Source organism: Salvia hispanica, chromosome 1 (assembly GCF_023119035.1).
Source record: "Salvia hispanica cultivar TCC Black 2014 chromosome 1, UniMelb_Shisp_WGS_1.0, whole genome shotgun sequence".
In the NCBI taxonomy this organism is placed as follows: domain Eukaryota; kingdom Viridiplantae; phylum Streptophyta; class Magnoliopsida; order Lamiales; family Lamiaceae; genus Salvia; species Salvia hispanica.
Window position 1 is genome coordinate 40,796,052 of NC_062965.1, and position 6,087 is coordinate 40,802,138.

The 6,087-nt window shown below is 37.1% G+C and overlaps 1 long non-coding RNA gene across 1 annotated transcript; it reads left to right on the top strand.

The window, feature by feature from the left end:
- Positions 1-2,671: 2,671 nt before the first annotated feature.
- LOC125186759 lies at positions 2,672-3,681 on the top strand. Its single transcript, XR_007170504.1, has 2 exons — positions 2,672-3,092; positions 3,164-3,681. It is a non-coding gene; the product is annotated as an uncharacterized LOC125186759 (long non-coding RNA).
- Positions 3,682-6,087: the final 2,406 nt, after the last annotated feature.

Consider the following 6,087-nt stretch of genomic DNA (forward strand, 5'->3'; position numbering starts at 1 on the left):
AGCAATCCTAGCACCGCTAGATATTAATCACCACTACCCAATATATCAGGATTATTGGGTTGCGAAAAAACCCGCACCATTTGATAAGTCAAAGTAGTGCATAATCAATACCATATGCTCAATGCTAACATATGTAGATTTAGAAATATAGTATTTTATCAAGACCTAGTCTTTCAATAGATAGCATAAAGACACGTCTTGTTGTTAGATCCGTTCAGTATACCACACCAATGTCATCTTATTTCAGTAAGGCTTAGAAATATGCGGACTGACATTGCAACCTTTCACGATAGGTAGTCTAAGCCTATCTAGGTTGTGAAATTCTTCTTTTTCTTTTGAAAAGCATTGCATAGATCTGACCGTGTTACCTGCACCATTTGATAAGTCAAAGCAATGCATAATCAATACCGTATGCTCAATGCTAACCTACATTGATTAAGAAATAAATATTTATCAAGACCTCGCCTTTCAGTAGATAGCCCAAGGCAAGTCTTGCTGTTAGATCCGTTCAGTGCTATACCACACCAATGTCATCTTATTTCAGTAAGGCTTAGAAATATACGGACTGACATTGCAACCTTTCTCGATGGGTAGTCTAATTCCATCTAGGTTGTGAAATTCATATTTTTCTTTGTTTAGAACTGACCGTATTACCTTAAAGTGGACGACGCCCACAACCGGTCTACTAAAACAAAGACTTAGACTTTGTTAAGTTAACTTATACATTTAAACATGCATTAACATCCATTAAATGTAAAACATAACAACATTATGACAAAAATAATCTGTTTTATTCATTGGAAAATAAAATAAGAGTTTTACAGTATTCAATCACTCGAAACGTGATTTCTAGTATACAAACTCTAACACATCAGCCTATAGGTAGTTTTGCAAGTCTTGTAAAACATGTTGTCTATCTTAGATTGTAGTTTGGAATCTATCACCTTTTTAAGGATGAATATCCAAATGAACCAATACTACATTGTAGTTAAAGGGATTATGTTCAAGTTAATCTAAGACTGAGTCTTACGACACTCTTAGACCCATGAACTTGTTATGTTCCTAAGAACGCTCCCACTACGACCTGGTTCTCACGATCATAGGTATTGAAGTTGATTTTATTAGTGCAAAACTTTCTAGTGGTATGATTCCTTGGTAATATGGAAAATCCGATATCTCTCTCTTTATCTTGAGAGTCATCACGCTGTTAGGCTTGTAGTTCCTCCCTTGATCTTCATACAAGAATTCTATCTTTGAAGATTACAGAACTTATATCTTTACATCATTTGGGACAACCTTAAAACATACCTCAGTACTCAACTCCAATTACTTGGATACCTTTCCAACGTGTGTTGGAACAACATTACACCTTGAGATGTGCTAGACTAGAGTCGCTCTAGTCCACAACTCGTGTTTTGTAGAAGGTACTTGTCATGCCCGTATTTTCTAAGGGTAGAAAACACGGTTGATCGCGACTAGGGGAGGATTAAAGAAGCGGGGAAGAAAGAAGGAAACACACATCTTTAACCAAAATATTTAACTAATTGAAATAACTTAGAAAACAACATAGTATCATTTCAAACAAGTACCAACTCTAAAGAAATAAAGACTTGAAAACAAACAATTTTGAAAAAGAGTTAGATTCTCAATACTAAAACAATTCTAAAGAAAAGACACTTAGCGGAAGCGTTCAAGACACGGAAAATGCCGAGTATGAAGACACGACATATCCAACAATACTAAGCCAAACATAAATAATCCATGAATTCTGCTCAACATCCTCCACGCCCGTCGTCGCTCAATCTGCACATTAAGAAAAACAAATATGCAGGGCTGAGTACTTGATGCACTCAGTGGACACATGCCAAATCAGTTTGTCAAGCCATAACGAGTGATCTTGGGGGTTTTAATTTAAAAGAACCCAAGTCACTAAAAGCATTTCACAGAAATTCGATTGCAACCATTTTTCCATCCACATCCACCATCACCACATCTGAACTACATGACAAGGAACGTGGCCACGAACCAAGTCACTAGACCGGCCAACTCCAATGAGATAGCGCACGATCTACTGAGTGTACACCAGTCCGAGCAGGGTTTGCACCCCTACTGGGACCCGAATTCGTTAACATACATGGCATAGCCACTTCAGATAGGTTCATTCAAACACAAAACATGGCAAGACAAACATCTTTCACCTCCTTTCACATAGTAAAAATATTTAGGACATAGTCCTTATTTAAAACGAAAGCCCACCTCAAATGCTTAACTTCTCAACCACTTTCTGCTCTCACCGCAAACAAAATGCACAAGCTCACCCTTTTCGTAATAACATGATATGCAAAATTAGATTTTGCAAAATAAATTAATTTAACAATGCATGCATCCTATGTGCGTGTGCTCAAAATTATTCTTCATTCCTTCATAGAGAAAAAAAAAACATAATTATACAGTCCCCCTAATTTTTTGGATTTAAAATAATCACCCAAAAATCTTCTCAGCAATAATTATTTCATCACAACTAAATAATTATTGACCCAGCCCAAAAAAAAGTTAAGGCCGTCCAACTAAAAGAATTCAATTGGCCCAATGCTTAAAAAAACTAAAGAAAAAGAAAAGGATCAGTACATTTGCTCCCAAGTCACCCACGTCTCTCTCTCATTAATCTCACAAAGAATAAATTTTAATTTATTAAAACTCCCAGCCATCAAACACGTCTCCTTCATCAATTCTAAACAGCATACTCTTCCCCTCTATACTTATCAAATCGTCACACTATCTGTCTCTCAAAAACTCACGCTTTCTCTCTCTGTCATCTTCTACAATTCATAAAACAGAACAATCCCAATTCCCATCTCTTCTTCCTCTCTTTCCTATCACACTCCGAAACACGAACTCGGCTCCCACCGTAGCTCCCTCTCTAAATCTCACTTCACAGAAGCACAAAAATCCTACTCCAGTTACAGCTCTCTCCCTCGCTCGCTGCTGTACCAGCAGTCGCTGTCATCGCTGCCGCTGTCTCACTCCCATCGGGAGTCCGCCGTCGAGCAGCCGTTGTCCGTCGACGCCACTGCCCAGCCCGTTCACGTCAGGTAAGCTTTCTCTCCCCTTTTCCCATTCTTAACTTTTTACTAGATTCTAATTGTCCGATTTCAATTATTAGTGGGCAGACATAAGTAATTCCAAGAATTTAAGGTTGAAGAGAGAAAACAAAAGGCAGCTTCTAAAGTATTAAAGGTCGAAACCTTGGGAGCAAAGTGTCATTCAGTGGGTTGCAGAAATTTAAAAAAATGTTCCAGATTCCCGTGAACTAACGTGTAACGTGTATGTATGGAAGTATGTCATGGAAGTATGTCATGGGAGGAATAGAATTTGTACAGGCAGAAGGTATTAAAGATCACAACTTTCTCTGTTCTTCTTCACACTGTGAAATTGCGAGTTTGTATTATGGAATCAATAAGTGTGGAGATTCTAGTATTCAATGGAAAGTGAGATTACCTTGACGGAAGAGACACAAAAACTGCACTAAGATTGTGAAATGGCGTTGATAAAAGATGCAGTTGTGGGGAGAGATATATAATGTAGAGATTTGATTTTGTTTGTTGGAGAGATTTTAGGGAGTGGGGATATTGATAAAAACGTGTAGAAAGGGGTTTAGGAAAATGGATTTATGTTGATTGAGGATTTGACTACGGTAATTAAATAGGAATTAGGAATAAATGGCTATATTAAAAGTAGCCCAATTGAATAAAGATAAATGAACTAGAAGAGAAGAAAAATTGATAAAAGTGATAGGCCCAAATATTTGATTTAGAACGTTGATTAAACTGTCGTGTTTTATTTTTAGTACCTTGGTGTTATTCCAAGTACTTTAAACAACCACCCAATATTTCCCATCAACGAATCACACGTCAATCTCGTCGACTATTTTCACCACACGATTAACCAACAACAATTCAAGCATTCACTATTTCCAATCGTAACCAATCAAATCAAAGACGGTATTTTACTCAAGATCTACCACTCGCTCGTTCACAAAATAAAAATCTTAACGTAAAGAGGCAATAATAAAAGCGGGTGTTACAGTACCGATGTTGGTAGTTTCTCTAAGGTGTATCTCATTGTATCTAACGCTTATCCCATCAATGATAAGATTTTAATGAGTACAACTCATCACTTAATCAAACTTGTCTTAGAAAGACTTCGATTCCTTCTTACATAACCATCCCATTCTTTAGAAGAATGCTTGGATTCGTTAACGGAGATTAGACTCCCACTACTGATCGTAACACTTTACTTGTCTTCTTATGGTGTAAACCATTAAGACTCGCTAGTCTTTCTATGTTGCACTTCTATAAGTATTCTGAATCAAACGATTCTAACTCTGTCACAGTTATGAAGCAAGTTATATTAAATCATGCATGATTGTGTCACTCAATCATGAAGCATCAAGATTAACTTAGGAAAGAAACAAAGTAAAAACAAAACGGATATTAAATAGAAAACGGAACTTGTATAACCAAAGTCGTTACTAACACATCCCTAGAATCCTATGAGTTTAGTTACACATAATTGATAAGCTAAAAACATAGATTGAAGGGAAGACAATTTGAACATAAAACTAAAGCAAATAAAACCCGTAGGTTGAATCCTTGTCATTCTTGATGTTCTTGAAATCTTTCTCCAACTCCTTGCACCAATGAAGTACTCTAGGTCTTGATCTCTATGAAATATTTTGCAATTGGAAGTTCTCTCCTTTTGATGAAGCTTGAGATCTTATTTATAGGGGAAAGCCATGACTTGTTGTAGAAGGAAAAAAATCTCCAAAATATGGTAAAATTGGGCGCAAATCTAGGGCTTCTCGGATTCGCCGCCTTTCTCCGGCGGGCTGCCGCACCTTGGCCGGCGGTCGCCGCGTTGGAGTCCAGAGAGTCTGTTCCCTCGGCGGCGGACCGTTGCGTTGATCTGCCCGCCGGGCGCCGGCGGTCGCCGCACACATCCGCGGCGGTCGCCGGTCGCCGTCCTGACTCCAGATTTCCAAACTTGGCGTTTTGGCTCCCTTTTTCGGCTCAATTATGCACATTTCTCACAAAACACGTCAAAATACCAAAATAGACAAATTATGCAAATAATGGACGTGTAGAGTGACTTTGACATAAAAAACGGACCAAATAATGACCTTAAAACAGTGCAAAATCCGAGCGTATCATTTATCTAAGCAGCCCATTCTCATATTCGGCCGACCGATGGAAAACTATATTAAGATGGACCAATTAGTTGTGAATGGGTGATTCTACGTAGTCTTTTCTTTTATTTTTTGTCATCTCCTTTTAAAAATACAATCGCTCTCAGTTTGAAATGCTAACGAACTCTAAAAAATAAATGAACTCTTTCCACATTGCCACTCAATCAAGTTTACAATCGATTGTTGATTTGTCAAATTTGATTACATATACCAACATGTTAGTCAGTTAAATGATGTAATTCATGTTAGAATTTAGTATACTAAAAGCATTTGGTTGTATATGTAATAATTTTTTTATTTATTTTTAATATTGAATGAGAAATATTTTGTCATAATATGTTTTGCTTTTGCATTTGTGAGATGTTTTAATATACTCCATCCGTTCCACAAAAGATGTCAAACTTTCTTTTTTAGTTTGTCCCACAAAAGATATCACATTTCCATTTTTGAAAAAAGTTCTCTAACAATAATATAAAAATTATATTTTCTCTCTCCATCTAACATACAAAACAAAACCTCTTAAAATCTCATGTCATCCCTCAAGTGTGACATCTTTGTGGGACGGGCAAACAAGTCTAAGTGTTCTGCATAGTAGACTAGTTATGAACGACGTTCATAGTAGATAACTAAGTCAGCTCTTGCAGAAGAGAAAGAATTTTCACGACCTAAATAGGCTTTGATTATCTATCGTGAAAGGTTGCGACGTCAGTCCGAAAGTTTCCTTACCTAAAGAAATGAACGACGTTAGTGTGGTATAGCACTGAAAGGATCAAACAGTGAGATAAGTCATTCTTGGCTATTTACTGAAAGACGAGGTCTCGGTGATTGTCGTTTCTTAATCA